Consider the following 23,003-nt stretch of genomic DNA (forward strand, 5'->3'; position numbering starts at 1 on the left):
TGCTTGAGAGAAAATAAGAAGCCGGGGAGGGTCACTGCTGAGATCTGCCTCTAGTCCCTATCCACAGAGCCCTTCCTCTGTCAGAGGACTGACCGGGCACTTTCTGTTGCAGGTGACCTTCAAGTGTCCTTGCCTTCCTGCCACACCTGCACCATTTACCAGCCTAAGATGGCTTCCTTGGCCTCATTTAATTCTCTAGTCCACCTTTGTATGAATCTATTTTCCATTGTTATAACAAATTACCAGAGCCAAGGTTCTTTATTTTTTAAAAAAGAAAAAGTTTATTTCACACAGTGTTGCAAGTTGAAGAACATGGTGCCAGCTCTGGAAAAGGCTTCCCTGAATGTGTCAGATCACAGCAGATGGCATCATGGGAAGATCACGGGGAAGACAGACAGAAAGAAGTGGGAGAGGGACAAGTCTTTCTCTTTTATTTAAAAACTGTTTCTCAAGAACCAAGCAGGTTCTCAGGAGAAGTACTCCATCTCCTCCCCCAGGCGAGACCTCCACTGACCACTCACCTCCCATTAGGTCAGGTCTGCAGACTTGGGTGGTGACCTAGACTGGGGTGAGGGAGAGAAGACTGTAAGAACTGTGGAGTTAGGAAGGGGGTGGATAACTGAAAAACAAACTTCTAATGCATGAACTTATGTGGACACCTTCCGGCCATCATCAGACCAAAGCACCCCGCCATGCTTGGCTTTTCTGTACTGTCCACTTTGTTCCCTAGCCTACACTCTTCAATGGCTCTCCATGTGAGCCTCATCTTCATCCTCTTCTTCTCTCCCCGGCCCACCCTGCTCTGTGTGTCAGGGTTGGGAGGGGTGCTGGCCTTCTTTAATTCAAGCCTCTGTCCACAGCTAGAAGATCACTTGGCCCCTGATGCTGAGGCTCACTGTGAGTCACACCAGGCCTAGGCAGAGCAAAATGAGCAAGAAATGCATTCCCGCCCTGCAAAAGCTCAGAGGGAAAATCTAGGCGGTGAAAACATGGACCAAATGCGGCCATCATCTGTTTTTGTACACAAAGTTTCACTGGAACACAGGCACGCCATCCACCCATGGCTATGTCACCACACAGGGGACACACTGAACAGCTGGGACCAGGCATGTGATCTGCAGATCAGGAAACATTTACCACGTGGTCCTGTGCAAAAACAGTCTGTAACAAGTCTTTCTCTGTCTCACCAGCCAGCTCCCAAATAATGACATGGAGACTTATTAATTATGAAAGCTCCGTCTATAGCTTAGGCTTGTTCCTTACTAGTTCTTATACCTTAAATTAACCCATTTCTGTTAATCTACGCGCTGCCATGTAGCTCGTGACTGTTACCTCTCCTGCATGTCTTTGCTGGTTCTGCATCTCCTGGCATCTCTCTCCTGTGTCTTGATTTCTCTTCCTACTTCCTCTCTGCCTATACCTCCTGCCTAGTGATTGGCCATTCAGCTCTTTATTAAACCAATCACAGTAATAGGTTTTCACACAGTGTACAAATATCCCATAACAACCATCTGTCTGCTCTGCCCCGGTTAGGGAGCCCCAAAAGATGGGTCCTTTTTCCTACCTGTGTCCCGGGTACTGCCACCCACGCATCCTCAGCAGACAAACCCTCAAGGCCCGGAAGTGCCTGAAGCCAGGTTCTCTGGAGGGCAAACACAAGGAACCTTAAGAAGAGAGTGGAGCTGGGCTGAAATTCAGTTGGTAGAGTGTTTGCCTAGCATGCTTGAAGCCCTGGGTTTCACCCCCAGCCTTGCATAAACCAGGTATGGTGGCTCATGCTTCCAATCCCAGCACTCAGGAGGTAAATGCAGGAACATGGGAAGTTCAAGGTCATCCTTGGTTACATAGCGAAGCCAGCCTGGGCTACCTGAGACCATGTCTCAAATGAACAACAACAAAAAAAAAAAATTGGAATGAGGCAGGTTGCATGGTGTCTGCACTATCCTGACAGCATGGGACTCTGTTGCTGTCTTACCTTGTATCAAAACTTCCATCAGAAACAGCATCACCTTCCCCTGGACCGTGAAAGCCTCCTGTGTTGGCAGTGGTCAGCATTGTCTCAAGATGAACAGGATAGCCCTAGACAGTCACTCAGCTGTGCAGGACACAGGCTCATACCTTCCAGAACTCTGCCTGATGGCCTCATTCCCCTCCAAGCCCATGCCATGTCCCACCTGCCCCTCTCTAAAACAAGGCAATCGCTCCCAGGACTACACGCACATTGAGCCCAACCACACTCCGCTTCACTGGCGGTTTTCATTGTTCCCACAAGGGACGTGACTGGTCTCTTGGCAGAGAAGAAGCGGCAGGGAAGGCAAAGAGGCCTTCAGGCTCGGTGCCTTCCTGCTCCTCAGAAAGTTGTTGGTTTCCACTGTACTTCTTATGTTCGTGAAGGCTCCTTAAAAACCAAAGCCTGCACTGAGAACCCCCTGCCCACCCCAGCCGTGACACAGGAGCAGGGATGTACCTGTATCTGCTTGACCTCTGAATGATACTTCTGTGCTGCCCTGGTGCGCTTCTCCTGGACCCCTCTGCAAATGCCTCTCCACCCCAGAGAAGTCACCCACCTGCAGCCTCCCCTGGCCAGGGTCACTCTGCACAGACAACCCCTTCCCACGCACCCCAGTCTGACCCTTCTGCTGTCTCCAGATGCCCTAGGGTCACCTGTCCATCGGCTGACATCACCCCCCAAGTCCCACTCAAGCTACTCAGCAGGGTCCTCCAAGCCTCCTGTGTCTGTTGCTATCTGGTCAACCTCCATCCAACTGACTCAGGGCCTCGATGACTCTGAGACGTCTGTGGGTCCATCTGTTCACCTTCAGAATACCTCCTCCCACAAGAGGGGATTGTTTATCCATTGCCAGTGGGAATGTGGAATTGTCCAGCCGCTATGAAAGTCAGTGTGGAGGTTTCTCGAAAGCCAAGAAACAGGTCTACCGTATGTCCAGTCACTCTCGAAGACTCACCCAGAGAGCTCTAAGTTAACACATCACAGAGACATCTGCACATCCATGTTTACTGCATTACAGCTTCACAATGGCTAAGCTATGGCGCCAACTTAGACATCCAACAACAGAGGAATGAGTAAGAAAAATGTCGTATAGACACAAGAGACCTTTTTTTTCAGCCATGAAGAAGAGCAAAGTCATATCATTTGTGGAGAAAGTGATGAAACCTGGCACAATAGAATAAAGTCAGTCTCTGAAACGCAGATACTATTTTTTCCTCTCATATGTGATTGCTACATCTTATATAACCACATCAAATCGTGTATGTATATATTAAATGACAGTAGATATGCAATTGTCTTGTGGAACAGAGGGTACTAATGAGGGAGGAGCTAATGAAGGGAAAACAGGGGAGCAGGGTGAGGCAGAATATGCCCAACATGTCATATGGAGCTGCAAGAAAATTTAAGATAATTAAACAGGAGGCTGGAGAGACAGCTCAGTGGTTAAGAGCACTGGTTGCTCTTGCAGAGGACCCGGGTTCAGTTCCCAGCACCACATGGTGGCTCACAACTGTAACTCCAGTTCCAGGGGATCTTACACCCTCTTCTGGCCTCCACAGACACTGTGTGCATGTGATACACAGTCATGCATGCAGGCAAAACACTCACACACACAACATACAATAAATAAATATTCTAATAAACAAACAGAAAAACGTCTTCCCATTCAGACCTCTTCTTTCCCATGCCCAGTGTCGTCCCCCCCCCCGTCCCTCCCCCATGCCAGGCTCTGTCCCAGCATCTGTCCCTGTCCTCCCATGCCTCACGTGCCCTCTTCTTCCTTCTGGAAGGTAGCTCCACCTTACTGAGCCCATCACCACCTCTGGACCATGCCCTGCCTGGCCTTCCAGGACTCTACCTACCCAATCACCTTCCAGCCTTCCTTTTTGTCACGCTCCACCAGGAAGCCTGGATGCCCGCAGACTGTCCCCACCACTGTGAACGTTTCTCTCCACACCTCCATGCCAGCTCTACTCCACTCGCCTGTCCCTCTAATCTGCCCAGTCAGCACCTCATCTCAGCCAATTCCAGGCCAGGTCCTGTTGTCACCTTTCCAGACTCACCAACAAGGCTCTCTGCCCCCCGCATCCTGTCAGCCCATCGCTCTGTACACTACCGTGATGACATCTTCATGCATAAAGATGTGGCCGTTTCCTGGACTTCTGGTACCCATCCCCAAAGCCTCCCTGCCAGCTCACATGCTAACTCAGAACAAGTTTCTCTTCCTTCCAAACACTACCTCTCCGATTAGTGTCACACTAGATGTGCACATATGTCAAGCTTGGGGTGAATGTGACCTCCAGAATGGAGAATGCCAACCTGCCTGGATCTTGCCCCCCAAGATTTAAGTGACAGCATTGTTTTCTACATCAGCTCTCCAGGAGGCCATGGGCCTGGCATTTGTACTATAGGCTGTTGCCCTGACTCTGAGCCAGTCAGCTGCCTCTCTGTGCGTCCCTCCCCCTCTCCGGGCCACTTTCTTCATCTGCAAAAGAGGAAGAGTGGTACTACCTCAGCAGCCAGTTTCTGTGAAACATGTGATGTGGCAGAGATGTGTCTCACAGATGTGACCATTGGTGTCCCTTCTGCTGTGGGTTGAATTTGAGAGTTTCTTCCAAATGCCTGTATTGAGAATCAAACCCCCAAGGTGATGGGAGGAAGATGAGGCCTTTGGGCATGATCAGATCATGAGGGTGAGGCCCTAATAAATGAGGTGAGTGTCCTCATGAAAGGAGTCCTGGGAGAGAGGAAATGGGGAGGAGCCCACTCCATTTCCGCCACGTGGGGCCACAGCTAGACAGGTTACCATATAGAAGAGGCCCTCACAGAACTAATCTGTGCTGACACATTGGTCCTTAGATGTTTAGTTTCCAAAACTGTGGGAAATAATGTCTTTTCTTCACACTTCGAGATCCCCAGCACTTCGTTACAATTGGGCTGAGACTGTCCTCCTGCTTGAACAGGGACGGGCGAAATTGAAAACTCGGGAGATTGGTAAGAGCCAACCTTTAATACACTACATTACCAGGTGCTAGATTGGGGGTTCCCACAGCTCTTTGGGTATCTAGCAAATGGTTCTTCCCTAGTGTCTTGCCGGGTGATTGATGTCTCATGTTCTCACATAGCATGACTCTCTAGCCCGACCCCCACAGTACATGAGACTATAGTGGCTCCAGGCCAGAGTCTGCTGCTGTGCCTACCTGCTCCTTCCACACAGTTTCATGTGAAAAGAGCCAAGAGTCAGGATGCTGACTCAGAGCTATTCCAGCTCCCACTGGGGGGAAGGAAGTGTCCCACGCATATCAGGTCCCAGGGGTTGGGGCATGATCTCAAAGCGTGACTCCAGCAGTCCACGCTGTTCCTCCAATCACAGTCCTCTTTCAGGCAGGACTTCCTCCTCAAGGTCCTCTGCTCCTGTGTTTGTGCCAGCAGAGTGGGGGTGACAGCATCCTACTCTCCTTTGAGGTGGCTTTCGCATCAGTGGGCTGAGACCCCTGGTAGACAGCCAGAAGGAAGAAACAGGAGAACCCTACAAGCTTGCAGGTCAGCTAGCTTAGTATATGCAGCACCAAGGAGCCCCTGTTTCAAACACTGACACCCAAAGTTGTGCTATGACCTCCACAAGAGCACCATGGCATGAAGCCCACCCACATACACACATGTATTAAGATAAAGAGAAAGAATGAAAGAGAGAGGGGAAGAGAGGAGAGCCCCCTTCCTCCGTCTGTCTGTCTGTCTGTCTGTCTCTCTCTCTCTCTCTCTCTCTCTCTCACACACACACACATACACACACACACACACACACATATGCACGCACAGAACTGTCACCTCTTAGAGAAGCTTGTGTTCATTAACATTAACCCTCAACTAAATGGAATCGCATGCGAGTTGAGTCAGTCTTGGCAACTAAACCCTGCTTTGGACAATAGGAAACAGAAGGTTATGTGCGCATGGCGTCCAAAAGGAGTTCCAAAGAGGAAGAATGAGTCCTGAGACTCCCACACACCTAGAGAGCAGGAGCCAGCCTTTAAAATCTGGGCCTCCTGGCCACTGAGCCAGACCCACCACCCTTAACCAATGATCATCCCCGGGTCTCTCAAAGCTAGCGATATGTTCCCACCACTTCTGTTTTTAACTCATGAAACCAAATGATGGTTTTGAAGTCTCCCCCTCTACAGCAGGGCTGTGTAAGAAGGTGCCAGAGTGTGAGGAACACGAAAGCCTCCTTGGGACTCGTGCTCTCGCCCGCAGTGGCCTAAGGCTGGCTTCGATGTTCTGATCTTCACTCTACATTGCATAGCTTGCATGCACAGGGGAACATTGGCTGGGGACAAGAAGGGCAACACCCTGGATGGTGAGCCCAACAGGGCACGAGTGCTCCCGAAAAGTCCTCTCAGGGCTGTCTTCACTAGGACCCGAATTTCTAGGACTTTACAGAAGTAAGGAGGCCGGGTGCAGTGAAGCAGGCCTGTAATCCTAGTACTGGAGAAGCAGAGGCAGGAGGATCACAAGTTTGAGGCTAGCCTGGGGCTATCTGAGAGCCCCAGGCTAGCCAGAGCTGCATACTGCCACCCTGTCTCAAAGCTAACCAAAACATAAAACTAAAAGACAATGGGTGTACATTGATAGTTATACATGAATTTGACTTTTTTCTTATTAGTAAAATTTGTAAAAATGCAATTATCATAATGTAGTTTTTGAAAAAAACAAAAATCTCTTGACTACTGGGAACAAAATACCAAAAATTATTATGAAGGCATGGTAGTTCTCATACCTGTAATCCAATACTCTGAGAGCTGCCACAAACAGTTCAGAGTAGACCTGTCTCAAAAAAAAAAAAAAAGGTTACAACAGGCCAGTTTACGTGTAAGATATAAAGATTCTTAATGCCAGGAAAATAAAAGATATGCCTGGTTTTCTTTTATTATGAAATTAAAAAGTATCATGTACACTGAAAATCACATTTTTATGTAGTTGTAATGTGTATCAGATTAGTAAATTGTCACGTGCTGTTTGGGCTCACTGAGGAGCTACCTCGGGAAGCAGGGTAGACACCTCCCCGTTTCAGACCCAAGTGTATTTGTCTCAAAGTGTCCTCTGAGGCCCTTGTCTAGATAGAACTGGTCCCCCTCACTCTGTGAGAGAAGAGATCAACAAAACAGCCCCCAGAGGGAAAACACTGCGTCCTTGAGAACTGCCAGGAAGAAGGCATTCTCAGTGAAGGTAACTCATCCCACACTATACAAACGCCCACAGTGGGAAGGAGAAGTCGGAAGCTCAGCCATCAAGAGGAAGTGTGTCCAGGGATCTAGCTGTCGGCCTCAACTTCTCTAGTTTGTTTCTGCTGGATTTGTTGAGCTTTAAATCAGAGGATGTTTTCCTGCCTATTTATCTCCCTAACTATTGATTGAGGCTAGGCATTTTAATCAGCTCTTGGAAGGCAGAGGCAAGAGGATCTCTGTGAGTTCAAGTCCAGCCCGGTCTACATATCAAGTTCCAGAACAGCCAGAGCTACATAATAGGGAAGTCTGTCTCAAAAAAAAAACAAACAAAAAGCCCCCAAAACAAAAATAGCAACAACAACAAAAACTATTGGTGGCTAGTTATTGCTTTTCTTTGTTTTTCTATCTACTTAATAAGCTCATTCATTCAAAACCGAAAGCATGGCTACTGTAGACGATTCTCTAGACCCTACAGATCAGTCATGCTTCAGCTTAGTAGAATGTGTCATTCAAATAAGGGAAAAGCCAAAGGTTGTGAATATTCTAGAGATTTCACAGAAAGAAACTCTCAGGGAAAAAAACATAATCTAGAAACGCTATTTTACTCAAAATCACTTTTTTATTGAAACAGGGTCTCATGCAGTTCAGGTTGACTTCAAACTCACTGTGTAGGTCAGGATGACCTTGAACTCTTGCCCCTTTCAGGTGCTGGGACTGTTGCCACACCCTGCTCAAAATCATACCTAAAAAGGAAAGCATGACTCTGGTTCCTGGGAAGTTTTAAGAGACGTTAGATGAGGCTGGGGCTGTAGTCCTATGATGAGGACTGCCTAGTGTACACCATGCCTTGGCTTTGCTATCCAGTGCCACATGGAAGATTACATGGAGGCTCTCCCTAAAAGTAGGAGAAATTGACCTCAGGAACACTCATCAGATCCAGGTCCCAGTCTTAGCTTCTCCAATGCCAATTTGTGTTTTTGTATGTATGTATATATGTATGTATGTATATATATATATGTATGTATGTGTACGTGCATGTGGAAGGCAAAAGACAACCTTGAGTGTCATTCCTCAGGTTCTATCCTCCCATACTTTTTTTTGAGGCAGGGTCTCTCACTGATCTACCTATAAGCTAGAATGGCCACTGACATCAGTGATCTCTGTTTACATCCTTTTTTACAAGGGTTCTAGGGCTCAAACTTAGGTCCTTGTGCTTGCAAGACAAGTATTCAACTAACTGAGTGATTCTCCCAGTCCTACCTTTTAATTTCTTCTTTAATAGTCTTATTTTGGGGTGGGTGGGAGGCTTTCTCAAGACAGGGTTTCTCTGTGTAACAGTCCTGGCTGTCTTGAAACTCTTTGTAGACCAGGCTGGTCTCAACTCACAGAGCTCTGCCTGCCTCTGCCTCCCAAGTGCTGGGATTAAAGACCACCATACCCTGCTGAATAGTCCTATTTTTAAGGATTGATACTACTTAACTTCTATTTTTCCTTCAAAATTTTCCAAAGACGGAAAAAGGAAATCATTGTTTTTATTACAGTAGGACTTGCTCTACATCATTAGCATGGCATGCATCTATTAGACCCTTTTATAGATCCCAGCTACTGGTGAGGTCTTGGGGCTCTTATTTTTCCTACACCTTGAGACAGTTTTGCTATTTCATCTTGGATTAATTATATCATGGTTATTGCTGATTAGACTAAAGGACAGAATGGCAGAATGACTTAGACTTGGATGCAATAGGGAACTACAGCACCACGACCACATTATTTTTTATTTCCTTATTGCCTGGGCAGAAGTGGGGCTTCATCATTAAGTGGTGTGAATGAAGACTGGCAAGTCCATCCCCACCTTTAGCTTAGATGATGTAGACAGTCATTCAGAACTTTGTTTTTAGTCTACTGTGGTAAAGACAAAAAAAAAAAGTAGAAGATGTTTCAAAGTCTTAGATGAATCAGAAAATTGATTCAACGAGACAGCATGCCTCTATACCTACTCCAAAATAATATTTTGAGTTCTCGAAACTCTTCAATGGGATGCTACTTCATGTATTCATTCCTCGCCTCCATCCATTCTTCCCCGAAAGGACTTTCCTAATGGAGGACAGTGGAGAAGTAGGGAAAGAGGAAACATACTGTGGATGCCAGACACTGTCTTCCAAGAGAACTAGGAAGTGGGTGAGCCAAGGTATGGCCAGGTGGTCTGCGCTCAGCTGAGAGCAGAAAATGAATAACCAAATTGCCAGAGCACCAGCCGAACGTATTCAGCTGTGTCTGATGGGCCAAGAGGGAGACAAGCGCTTGGCATGTCCATGCTAGCAGACAGGTGTGCTGAGCCTGCTGCCTGCTCGGAGAAGGGCTGCTTTCCAGCTGAGAGCCGCTAGTTTTTCAGGACAACAACAGCCAGCATCCCCCACCTTTAAGAGCAAAGAGGAGGAAGTAGGTCAAAGCAGAAAATGAGTGCAGGGGTGTAGACCAGATGGCTGCCCGGAACCCAAGAGACTGTTCAGTAAAGATCAGGAGAAGTAAAGGGATGAAGCAGTTGCCTAGATAAATTAAGCAAAAATAAAAAGAGGTGATGGTAGCTGGTGACCCAGGACAGTTAGTTGTCTACACCATTAAACTACTAGACAGTTAACCAGATGGCCCACCTTGTGAGAAAGCAACAGCAAGCTAAGGCTGAGTGGGTTTAGAAGTTCATGATTACTTCTCCCTTCTTAGCAGCCCTTGGCTATGAAGTCAAGCTATTCAACCAGACAAAAAGAAAGCAGGAGTATCAAGTCAGTGGCCACTTGTAATCAGTAGGCATTAAACAGGACAAGATTGACTAGACTTGATCTTTTCCTTAGTGAATCCAGTGTTGGCATTGGACATGGAGTTAAGAAAATGATGCTGTATTCATTTATTCATTTGATCGCTAATCTGTGAGTACTTGGGGCTATATTGATTAACTAGAACTGAGCCTTGCTCTTAAGGAACTTACATTCTGAAACAACATTTTCATTAATGAGTTGGACATGGTGGATCATGCCTGAAATCCCAGTACTCAGGAGACTGAAGAAAACAAAATATAACAATTACTGTGAACTTGAGGCTAGCCTGTGCCATATAGAAGACACTATCTCCAATATGTATTATATATATTTGTAAATCTTTTACTCCCATCAATAAACTAGAGAGTTAGTAAGTGTTGCTCCCACTTTATGGCTAAGAAAAACCAAATTCAAGATATGTAAACATTGTGCGTAGTGTCCTAGACAGAACCTACATTTGACCCACGTCTCTCACTACTGAAATACACGTTTCTAAAATATACCCTTTTTTAAGGTTTTGTTTTGTTTGTTTTTTAGAAAGGAGACATTTGAATGAGTCCTGCAAAGTCTATGGGAATGAAGAAACAGAGATGAAAGGAAAAGGACCTAGTATGAGAGACAAAACAGATGCAGGGATGCAGTATGATATTCTGGAGGGGGGGTTACAAGAAAGAGGAAGTTTGTGGGTGGAAACTATGAACTCAACTTTAAGAATAATTTTGAATGGCTTCTAGGACACACGGAAGAAATAAACAGTGGTCACTGAGAAACGCAAACGTGGAACCCTACTGAGTGGCCTTAGCCAGAAAGCTGGTTCTGGGTATCAACAGGAGTGATGGGAATCACCATCAGAGGGCAAGGAGTCCATAAAGAGAAATGGGAAGAGAGGCCAAAAGGAGGCCAAGGAACTTCGGGAAGCCCCCCTCTTTAGGAAAGAAGCAGAAAGTGAAATGGAATGAATGAGTAGTCGGGTGGCCCTACAGTCTCAAACTTCCCAACAATTCAGAAAGAGAGAGGTAAAGCTACTGCAAAGTCTTCAAAAGACTGGACAGGAAATGGACCAAGAGAAGCCTGTTGTAGAGCTGGGAGTGGCTTAGATAGAGCCCCAGGTTCAATCCCCAGCACCTCATAAACCAGGCATGGTGGAGAATGCCTGTAATCCCAATACTTGGAAGGTAGAGGCAGAAGGATCAGAATTTCAAGGTCATCCTCAGCTACATAAGGAGCTTGAAGGCCACCCTGAGCTACATGAGACCCTGTTCTGTTCTGTTTTGTTTTTTAAAGGCCTGTGTGGGCAAGTAGGGTGGTTCTCACACCCTTTAAAGCCAAGTGTGTGCTTGAGTAATGGAAACAGCAAGGCTGGCTTGCCCGGTCAGATATGCTGGCAATTAAGGCAGGAAAGAGGAGGAGCCAGGAGAAAGTTTTTATGGAACGTTCCGGGCTGGGCTGCATAATTTCAAACATTATAAACCTCTTCCTGCGTCTCTATTTTTTCCATCCGCACGCCCTCTTCACACTTCTCCAGTGATGTGTAAACTTGTCCTGGCCAAGCTAATCCATCAAGACAGGGACACTTAGAAGCACTGGTCTAAGCAGGCTTGTCACTGTGGATCTGGAGGGAGAGAAAGAAACACAGAAGTTGATAAACTGTTCTAGCAAGAACTTTCACCAAAAATAGCACCATCTAGGTCAGTGATTGCAAAAGGTGGAAGGCCGTAGAGTTAAAAAAAAAAAAAAAGGTGGTTGTGTTTGTATAGAAGACAGCTGAATGTGTTTGTAGGGACGGTTCTAGTGTCCAGGGATAAATGGAAGATGATTTACAATTCCAGATGCCCAGGGATAAAGAACATTTCTTAGTCACAAAAGGTCAATGTAACATTATAAACTTGAACAGATTTACCTTGAAAATATAAAAAAACAAATAGCAATGAATCTACCTATAGATAACCCCACAGTCACAGCGGGAGACACTGGCATATCTCTTTCAATACATACCATGACACACAGTCAAGTCAGCGTGACATGAAGGATTCCAAGATGGCGAGCAGCCAGAAGCTAGTGGGCCGTCGAGGCTCCCAAGCGGCGCTTAGGAGTAAACTGCAAGGAATATCTATTTGTATCCATATTTTGATGGCAGAACAATATAGAAAATCAAGGGCATTTTCCTCTTGAGTCAGGGTGGTGATGTCTGCTGGGAGGACAGACGGGATCCTTGGGGAGGACAGTCCTCATTCTCGACCCCGCTGAGAAGGACATGAGTAGTCATTATCTTGAGAGAGATCTTGGAGGAGGAAAAGAAGGAAACCAAGGCACAGAGCTGGCCTCAGTCTTTTAAATCACACATGAGGCAAGGCCTCCTGGAGAGACAAAGAACTTGAGAGCCCTGGGCAAGCTATAGAATGAGAAACATGGCAGGCTACAAGTCAACTAGAGGTGGGAGATGATTGCAGGGGAAAAAAAATCCAACTTACCCAGGGCACAAACTAAAATGTCTGGAAGGAAGGATCAGGTCAGACACTCCACCTGTGAGGTAGTTTAGAGGGTGAGGAGGGATAAGCCCATTCATCAGTAGTATCTGATCCCCAGTCCCAAAGTCTAGACAGTCATATTGGATGTAGTGATGGTGCAGCGTGGACAGTGTTCCGTGCAGGGGCAGCTGCCTCTTCGTTCCAGCCAATGAACACCCCAGGCAAGCAATTACGCAGTGGTGCTGGAAGGCAAGCTAACAATCTGGGCCTTTAAAAATGATTTTTGGGGGGTGGGGTGGCTGGAGGGGGGAAGAGAAGGGGATCTGTGGTTGGTATGTAAAATGAATAAAAAAAATTCTTAATAAAGAAAAAATAAATAAATAAAAGTAATTTTCTGTTTCTTAAATGTTAAAAACTACATCAAATTATTATAAATATGCTTCAGGGAAATTGAGGCCCACTCTATGGCCCAGGTGAGTTTTGTGGTGTGAGTATGCTAGCTAGATAAGATAATAGGACTGAGGTAGAATGTGTCCCCTTAGACGGGACCTTCTCGGCAGCCACACCAGCACTCAGTATCAAATTTGGGGTGTGGCAGAGGAAAAGAGGGTCCATAACTATAGGAGAGATGACCCCAAAGTCTAGAAGGGCCTAAGGACCCAAGGACTTTCTATGGAAATACAGAGAAGCCGAGAGAGACAGAAAAGATAAGATAGAAAGTTGGGGACTGGTAAGATGACTCAGCCAGCAAAGGTGCCTGCTGCTGAACCAGATGACCTGAGTTCAATCCTTGGGACTCAGATAGTAGGTGGAGAGAACTGATTCCTACAGTTGTCCTTACACACACACACACACACACACACACACACACACACACACACACACACACGGTGCACATGGCATATACACAAATAGATAAATGTAATAAAAGTTGAAGGAAAAGAAAGAAGAGAAAGAGGAAGAAGAGGAGGAAGAAGGAAAAGAAGAGAAGAAAGATGAAGAGAGGAAGAGGAGGAGAGAATGAGAAAGAGGAGAAGGAGGAACAAGAGGAAATCGAGGATGAAAAGTCTGAAGAATGAGTTTCAGAACGCAGGGTCTCCAGAAATAAGCCATTCTTTATTACCACTGGTCTTTACTTTCATCCTTGTTCTTTCTCTCTCTCTCTCTCTCTCTCTCTCTCTCTCTCTCTCTCTCTCTCTCTCTAGCCTTCTGCAAGGAGCTTCAAGTGTGAGTCAGGCAAAGCTACCCTAGGGCCCTGGAGCCATGCTGCTCACGCATGCTTGCCCCAGTGGCCTCAAAAGTACCAAGCTCATCCATTGTGTCTTTCTGGGTACCTTGGTGGTGAAGTCAAGCCCAGCAGGTCATGGCCAGCACAGGGCCTGTATTCCATCTGCTGGGCCCCATATGGCCACCTTCCAAGAAGTAGGTGCTGGAGCTGAGGAAGCAGAGAGAAGTGTGAGAGAGGCTGGTCAACAGTGGAGCAGCTGGAGGGAGGCAGGCTGGGGAACAAACAGCAGACCTCAGGGAAATTGGGCTTTGGCTGAACAAAGTTCAGCCTTGTTTTCTCGGAAAGCAGAGCTGGGGTGAGCCACCCCCAAAGAACAGGCAAAAGAGCAACCCAGCTGAATATTGGCTTCCAAGCTTCCCAGGCACGACAGGCTTGGCCACCCAAATGTGACCAGGGTTGCTGTTGCTGTGCGCCTCAGGGAAGAAGAGAGGCAGCAGCAGCTCTGGGTGAACGAGAAGAAGGACGGGCAATCAAACCAAGACTGAGCTGGGAAACGGCTCAGTGGATAAAGTGTTCGCCATAAAAGCATGAGGAGCTAAGTTCTGTTCCCCGAGATCAGCATGGTGGTGTGTGTCAGTAACAGCCCCAGCAGGGAGAGAGTAGGCGAACCCCGAGAACTCAAGGGCCAACCCATGTAGCCCGTCCAGGAACTTCAGATACAGCAAGACACCCTGTTTCAAAAACCGAGGTGGAGATCCTGACAAATGGCTGAATAAAGACCCGGGAAGCCTGACAATCTGAGCCTGATTCCTGGGGCCCACATGGTGGGAGAGGGCTGATTTCCATAGCCTGATTGGCAGTTCCCCCACCTCACCCCCCAAGAGGCTCTGGGGTCCCTCTGCTTTCCTCTCCCGTGCTGGGATTACAGGTTGTGTTCTACTGCGGCTAGTTTCTTATGTGAGTACTGGAGACCCAAACTCAGGTCCTCATGTTTTCCCAGCAAGGGCTTTACCCACTCAGCTGCCAGCCGTGGCCCCGGCCCCCGGGGCCATCTATTTTCAAGTGCTGTGTGGAGTAGGCTCAGCAGATGAAAACTCCAATGAGATGGGACAGCGTGGCCTGTTCCCCATTGGGTGCGCACAGCCCACCTCCACAGCTGCCTCCGTTACTAGCCCAGGCCTTAAACTCCACAGCTTCCCCTCCCCCAGGCCCTAAATCACTCCCAGACCCTTTGTTCTTCTCCACAGCTGCTCAGCAAATTCCTTGATTTGAAATTATGATCACAGGTTGGAGAGCTACTTAAAATAATTTTGCCAAATGCTCCGTCTCTGCATTGATGAATATAATGGAGGAGAAATTTCAAGAGGGAAAAAAATTTAAGAATTCACTTTGTTCAGGGGAAAAAAAAAAAAAAAGGAAAGTCACAGCTTACAGCACAGTATTAGCTTACATCTAAGGATTCTTTCCCCTAGGAAGTTGACTGTATGCTGCCCTTCAGTGAGCCAGCGAGCCCTGTGCCAGCCCAGGTGAGAGAGGGAGCTGCTGGTGGTGAGAAATCCTGCTTGCAGATTCAGGGAGCAAGGGTCGGGGGTGGGTTGGGTTTGTTTAAGCATGAGTCAGAGGAGCTGGGGGTCGATCCCAGGTCTCCGATTTCCAATTTCCTGTGTAAGCCACTGAACACAGAGTGCCCCGTCCCAGCAGGTTTTTATGCTACCGCTCCATGGAACAAAGGCAGATACTGTATGAGGCCACACGCATAAATAACCCAGTCAGGCCGCCGCTTCCTTCTCTAAGGGAGACATCTGTGGAATCCGGAATCTGCAAGAAACCGAACTCTAAGGGAGGCAGGGGGGAAAAGCCGACCACTGTCTGGCTTCTTGGTCATCAGAGGCCTTAAGCATTGCTATTCCATAGGAGACCTGGGCCCTTGGCCAGCCCCAGCCGGCCTGTGGTCAGGGGCTAGCTATTCCTTCAGGACAGCCCTGCAGCTCAGGATCCAGGCTAGAGAGCACAAGGGACTGACCACGAGTCAGAACAAGGCTCCTCTGTCACTCCACATTCTCCTTCAGCAGGCTGGCCCCGAGAAGGACCTTCCTCCCATTTTCCTGGGATTTCCTCAAGGCTTGGGACTAGAGAAGAATTTGGGAGGCATAAACCCCGAGGGAGGGAGGGTGGCTCCACACCTAAGTAGCTCCCTGGGAGTGAGGAGGCCCTTGGTAGAGTGAGCCTCAGGGTTTGGCCAGCCTCTAGCAGGATCCAGGAACCAATAAGGGGCACGTGTCTGCTGGTCACCTTCCACAGATATTGCACTAGGAAGCTCTGTCTGCTACAGCACACAGGGAAGCCCCACCCTCTGAGAAGGGCATTGTCTCTAAAGGGTCTGGAGTGGCATACTTTGACGCTTCTCATAGAGTCAGGCAGGGTTGTGCTGAATACACTAAGCTGGTCCACTGAGTCTGGGAGGGGGACCCTGTGCACCCCCTAACATAGCAGCTGAAATGACCCCTGCTACCTCCCTCAGTAGGCATCACCCAGAAATTCCAGGGCCTTTGAGGTGCAGTGACAACGGACATCAGGGCTGAATGAGTCTGCAACTCTTCTCTTCTGCTTCCAAAGCAGAAAAGGTCCTTGGCCCTTGTCTGAGCCTCTGTTTTCTCGTCTGTTGAATGGGCACAGCTCTATTCCCCTCACTAGTTGAGCTGGAGAACGAGACAAATCTGCCTCGTGGGTAAGCAGCAGTCTGCAGGACAATGGCCCTGGAAGAGGCCAAAGAATACCGGGGTAGGGGTGGTGTGGGCAGAAGAGATGCTCTGAGGGTCTGGATGGGAGAAGACAGCATCTTTCTATGCCGGGGTCTGTTGGTCCTAGTTTACAGGGCTGTCTGCTACAGGTCTACTAACCTGTTTTCCTCCCAGGGGACCTGATCTCAGGCTCCACTCCAAACCCACTCCCCCTCCCTCTTCCTCTTTCCCAGGGGACTCTTTGACCCCTGGGACCCTTGAGTACCTGTCCCCTCCAGTCACCGCTGCCGGAGACAGGAAACAGCTCCGATTCCTTTGTCTCTGGGTCTTTGCTCTGTTTCCCCGCGTGCCCTGAGAGGGGCGGAAGGGCCAGCTGCCCAGAGGAGGAGATTTTATCACTAACACTGTTTGGAATTACTACTGGTTGGCAGTTTAAAGTGTAAAATGCAGCATGGCCTCGCGCCGGGGTTGTGACAGTCTTCTAAACTCTGGGGGACAGCACGCTTCTCATGGGCACGTAAGGCAGACCCAGCATGCCCACTTCTGTGGTTCACCTAGGTGATCCTCCCCGTCTCCTCTTATGCCCTAGGCACAGGAGGTGATTGATTCTGTCGCTCATGTCTCTGTGGGTCACCCTTAGGGTATGGCGAGGGTCCACCGGCCTCTGCTTTCCTCCGCTTTCCTCTCACAGTTTGTTCCGTCTTTGTGGATGACTGGATCTGATGAGGAAGTGCTGTCAGCAGAAGAGCAAGGAAAGCCTTAGCCAACACCCCCGCCCGGGAGCCAGTCCCAAGTCCTTTCCCTGCGGGGTGTGAGGCCAGGGAGCTCAGACCTGTCACCCTAGCTATTCCAGAAGAGCTGAGGTAAGAGGATGATGAGTTCAAAGCCAGCTTGGTCCATTTAACAAGATAAGGTATTGTCTCAGGTTTCTCAAAAATAAAAAATAAAAATAATAGCAAAAGGGGGGCCAGGGATACTTTTAATGTTTAGAGCATGTTCTAGCAAGTTCCCAGGTCCTGGATTTAATCAATCCCCAGTAATACACACAGACACAGACACAGACAGACGAACAGACAAACACACACACACACACACACACACACACACACACACACACACACAGTTCTTTGACTCTGGTTCTTTGTTTGTTTGTTTGTTTGTTTGTTCATTTTTCAAGACAGGGTTTCTCTGTGTAGCTTTCTGCCTTTCCTGGAACCCACTCTGTAGCCCAGGCTAGCCTCGAACTCACAGAGATCCACCTGCCTCTGCCTCCCAAGTGCTGGGATTAAAGGCGTGCACCACCACCGCCCGGCTTTGACTCTGGTTCTAGAAGGAAGACTCTGGAGAAATTTCTGGAAAGAAAAGACAGAGGCTCTATTCCACACCACGTGGTGACTTGTGACAGCAATCTTGATGGCGTGCTGCCCCTGGGTTTGTTGCACACCACATTCACCTCTCATCTGTTCCCTTCTGGGATCCCAAAGCAGCCTAGGAGCTTGGTTGGTTTATCTACTCTTATTTCACAGCTGAGGAAGCTGAGGCCAGAGGTGTCTGAAGTCAGAGTCATTCATCTCCCACCCTCCACAGCAGTGACCACTGTGCCCTGTGCCAGTCAGGATGCCCTTCTGCCGAGGATGCCGCCACACCTGGTTGATGGAGAACCCCCACCTGCTCCAACACCGGGAGACCAGCCAGCCCTTTGAAAGCAAGCCCGGATCCAAACTCAGGGTTAGTTAATGATAAAGCTGAATAACGTAAGGACCGGCCTGCCCTCCCACTTTATCAACATGTGACTTAGATTTGAGTGCCAAGCTAACCCTCTCCAGAGCCACATCCTTGGCGGTGACTTATTAAAGAGTAAATCAAAGTTTGCTGGACGAGAAGAGTCAATACCCACACTCCGCATGCCAGGCTGGTCCTGAGCCCACTTCCCGGTTCCACTGTTGACTTGGGCTGTAATCCTAGATAAGTGAATACACTCACTGCCCTGGGCCCAAAGGGCAAGCCTGGGGAGAGAGGCCAGGACTAAGCCTGCCCCCACCCCTTACACACACACACACACACACACACACACACACACACACACCCCTGGCAAGATGCCGGCTCTCGTGGCTTGCTTCAGAGGGGGAAACCTCAGACAAAAGGAAGGCAGGTACGGAGCTCCACATAGAGCGTCTCGTCCTTGTGTCTGTGACTGTGAAGAAGTGGGTCAGCCGCATGTCGCATCCCCAATAGGGACTCTACCATCCTTTGGCTCCAAGCTCACCCATAATTAGCGGGACCGAGGAGAGGAGCGCTGCACTTTGGGCCTCAGATGGCAGGGCGGAGGAATCAGAGCAAAGTTGACCAGAGTCAACTGTAATCACACAGTGAGCATTTTCAAAGAAACAAATAAAAATAGCCAGAAGTGGGTCGTCAGCACTTACAGGAAGGTTGGAGGCAGGAAACTGGGACAGACTTCAGTCCTGCGTGGAGGGGCAGAAGTTGTGTTGCGGGAGTGTGGACTTGTGCTATCTTTGGGTTCCCACCCCTGCCACCGCTGTCCCCTTCTGGGGACACAGGGCCTCAGTTCCAGTACTCTCAGTCCCAAAACCTCTTCCCTGAGGCTGAAGACAAGAGGTGCCTAAAAAGAATTTACCAGGATCCAGGCATGGTAGCACATGCCTGTAACCCAGAGGTGATACAGGAGGATCAGGAGTTCGAGGTCTTCCTCAGGTACATAGCAAGCTCCAGAACAGCTTGGCTATGTAAGACCTTGTCTTAAGAAAAGAAAAAGAAATAAAGGAAGAAGAAAGGGAGGGAGGGAGGGAGGGAGGGAGGGAGGAGGGAGGGAGGGAGGGAGGGAGGGAGGAAAAAGGAAATTAACTCACAGGAGAAGCTGGTAGGAAGAAATACAGCAAGAGATTGCTTGTAGTCTCGGGTATGGCACTTACTGTCAACAGACAGAAAACAGAAGAGTCACATCCTGAGTGATCGACCTGGGTCCCAGCAGGTAGATCTCTTCAGAGCACTGTTTGTACCAAGTGCCATGAAGTACACATATTCGTGCATGCACACACATACAGGCTCCCAGTACATGCTTCTGTCATTGCTTCTCAGATCTGTGGCATCCAGGGCACTACACACACAGGAAGCATGCAAGAATGCATAGATGCATACGATGCACACATAGGACACACACACACAAAGCACATGCATATGGCACACCTTCCCACATGTTCTGAATACTTGCTCATATGTGCATACGAGGGTACCCAGTGGGCACACACAGTCACAGAAGTAGGCGTAGTATCTATTCACACATGTAACTGCATTCACACATTGTAACCACATGAAGCCCATGTATACATACCCAGCACAGTTGGGACTCTGTATCTGAAAGTTCTTCAGCCACAGAGTTAATCAACTTTAAATGGGAGAAGATTTGTGTCTTTATTATAAGCTTTTTTTTCCCTTCCTGCACTCCCTAAAAGGATACAGAAAAATAGCCATTACTTGGCATTTACACTGTCAGGCATGGTAAGTCCAGAGGTGATTGGTGTGCAAAGGGATATGACTGTGATATGTAAATACATCATTTTATACTGGAGACAAAAATCTGCAGATCCCAGAACTGGTCTCCCATGGGTCCCAGGAAGCCCTGAACTCCTGAACTCGTACATTGTGCATCATGGGCCCTGTGTGCACACACAGTAGGCCTGCATCTCTCTTGCTCTCTCTGTCACCTTAAGACTTTGGCAGCTGTCAACTTTCATTCTTGGCAGGGTTGCACTTCCTGGTGGCCTTTGTGACGCGCTTGGGTCAGATTTATCAGGCTTATGTGGGAGGGGCATGCAATCGTCCCAGGTCTGGGTTTCAGGTTCCAGGTCCCCAGGACCAGCACAGAGGAGCTGGCAACGTGGCATGTTTTGGTGAGAGTTAGGCATGCTTGCTAATTTCCTGGAGTCTTGAAATACACACTGCTTCCAAATGTTGTCTTTCAAAGAAGTTCTGGAGCAATGCCCAGGGACTTAAAGAACACATATGTGCATGAAAACAAGCATGTTCAACATGTGGGGCAAAGCACACAGGCACCATGAACATAGAGGATTTGGAGTATAGACATGCTCCCTGCCATTCTGCCCTTCCACCCTGTCTCTTCTTCACGCAGGAAAGAGAGGCAGTCACCCAGAGGAGGGTCACAGGGCCTCTCTAGTTCAAGAACTCAGAAGCAGCCTCTCTTTGGGGGTTAACTGAGCTGCAGAATGTTTGGGGTGCTCAACCAGGCCCACACCTCCACCCAGCAGAGCCTTCCCTGCTGTGGTGAGTGAGTTACAGCACAGGAATAGGGTCTGTTTCCACTTACCCCAGAACTTGAGAGCTCCTGGAGCGTTTACCCTCAGAGCCTCCCATAGGCAGAGACGGTGAAGATTCCAGAAGGAAATGATGGACTCTCCCTGCGCTCTCAGCCTCTGCCCCCAACGGTGGTGTGTGGAGGTGTCGGGCGGAGTGTGTCTTTAAAATATTACATCGTTTACAAAGATTTACTTGTTTATATGTCTAGCCTGAAGGGCAGATTAACCAAACGCAGATCCATGGTGGGAGGTGGGGGCGGGCGGGGGGAGAAGTGTCTACAAGAATTTGTGTTCTTGTCTTCAAGTTTGGGTTTTCAGAGGGTGGGATTTGGGGGGAGTGAAGAGGAAGCCGCTCAGGCCAGATAAACTTAAAACCGTAAGCAAAATTCCCTTTTAGCTTTTCAAAAAATGACAAAGTCACACCAGAGAGGAAATGAAAAGGGAAATTTTTAGACTTCTCATCTGTCCAGAAAGCCCCGGCTCTGTTTCAGAACCCAGTAGGGTAACTGTCAGGCCTGTGGTCACACAGCAATCCCAGGAGGCCTTGCGTCAGCAGCCATTATATCAATAAGGAAATACAATCGCCAAACCACAGCCCCGCTTTTTTTTTTTTTTTTTTTTTTTTTTCCCTAAGCCCACATGTTGCTTTAGGAGGGTTTTAAAACAAGAGACTTTCCTGTTGTCGAAACCTGTGAACCCACAGCTCTTCCAGGTTACTTACGTTATCCCACCTCTTACAGCCACCACAGAGTGGATTTCAAAACTTTCTCCTCCCCCTCCCCTGGCTGACAGGGCATTTGACTCCCCGGAACCCTTATTTACCAAACTGTGCGGCTCACTGCTGACACAGGAGGAAAACACTAGTTGCACATTAAGCTCCGCAGCGAAGCAACCTCGCCAGATGCTGTCCTGATGCGTTTATCCACTGACCTGAAGGGGGACGGCCACAGGAAAGAGAATTCTGCAGAAATGGCCCTGGGTGGTCATGGCAACGTTGTTCAGCACAACCAGGCTATTTTTCCACGCACATGCACACGCTCGCTTGCAAATGTAAGATATCACAGGAGGCCGTTGTTTATCATAGGATGTGCAATCAATCTGCTGGAAATTTTTAACTACAACCTACAGGCAGCCTCAACCACTTTATGAGGGTGCTTGTCTGAATTGCTGGAAAGGGCCAAGTAGGAAAGCGTAGGTGGAAGGCTCTGCAGGGGCAGGGGCGGGCAAACGAAGTCAGCTCTCCAGGACAGCTCCTTTGTGCTGCAAGATTTGTTTTTCCCTTGAGCCCATAGGAAGATGCAGATGAAAGACAGCATTGTGGAACCATGAGCCAAATCCACAGAGAAACATCCCTCTTTTCTGCTCAGCTCAGCAAAGAATGGCTGTACCAGATTTGATAGCCATCTTCCAACTTAACTTCTGGCCTGGACAGGGGCCACTTGACACAGTTCAAGCAACGCCTGTAGACTTTATCCGTGATCCCTCGCCTTGCCTGAAGCATCCGCCCCTGCAAGTCAGGCCTGAAGTTAACAGAGGCCTTCTGGAAGGAAACTCATTCACTTCCGTGGCCAGTTGCACTGAGGATAACTGAGGGTGAACTTTACTTTGCAGCCACAGCCAGTGATCTTCCTGCCCGCTTCAGTCCCCACGCTGCAGTCTTGAATCCACCCGACACTTAGCTAACCTCACACTTTCAGCCTTTTTGGGTTAGAATCAACACTTAGCTCATCAGAAAAACACACATCTTCCAAAAGAGAATCTGCTCTCAGCTTGAGCACATGGGTGTTTTGTTTGTTTTCTTTTATTTATATATTTATTTATTTTTCTACGTCCCAATAAATCTGCCAGTGCTGAAATGTTGGGACAGATACTCTGAAGCCACTGTGTGGGTATGTTTTCCTTTTTTCACGTTTGAGGGCTGACTTTTTCAAAGCAACTCTGATCCTCTTTCTTAGGAATTGTGGGACATGAATGGGGCCATACCCCATACCAAAAAAAAAAAAAAAACAAAAACAAAAACGGTCAGAAGTAAATCGATCCCAGATTATGATCAGCCTATTGCGTCATAGTGTAATGCACCCTTAGGGGAAATTTTTTTTTTCCCTACTAATAATTCCAGAGAATTCTAGACTTCCCACACAGGCCCAGTAGACATTTTTAATCTTAGTACTACTCCATGACAAATG

At 48.1% G+C, this 23,003-nt stretch overlaps 2 long non-coding RNA genes across 3 annotated transcripts; both read right to left on the minus strand.

Annotated features, from left to right (window-relative positions):
* Positions 1 to 261: 261 nt before the first annotated feature.
* On the minus strand, positions 262 to 21,067 carry LOC119088098. 2 transcript variants are annotated; one of them, XR_005091686.1, is made up of 4 exons: positions 20,829 to 21,067; positions 1,565 to 1,642; positions 522 to 563; positions 262 to 339 (listed from the first exon to the last, which is right to left on the minus strand). It is a non-coding gene; the product is annotated as an uncharacterized LOC119088098 (long non-coding RNA). The 2 variants fall into 2 exon arrangements; XR_005091687.1 differs by lacking the exon at positions 20,829 to 21,067 and adding an exon at positions 6,786 to 6,834.
* On the minus strand, positions 11,454 to 14,618 carry LOC119088099. Its single transcript, XR_005091688.1, has 3 exons — positions 13,849 to 14,618; positions 12,042 to 12,289; positions 11,454 to 11,658 (listed from the first exon to the last, which is right to left on the minus strand). It is a non-coding gene; the product is annotated as an uncharacterized LOC119088099 (long non-coding RNA).
* Positions 21,068 to 23,003: the final 1,936 nt, after the last annotated feature.

Source organism: Peromyscus leucopus, chromosome 5, assembly GCF_004664715.2.
Source record: "Peromyscus leucopus breed LL Stock chromosome 5, UCI_PerLeu_2.1, whole genome shotgun sequence".
Taxonomy (NCBI): domain Eukaryota; kingdom Metazoa; phylum Chordata; class Mammalia; order Rodentia; family Cricetidae; genus Peromyscus; species Peromyscus leucopus.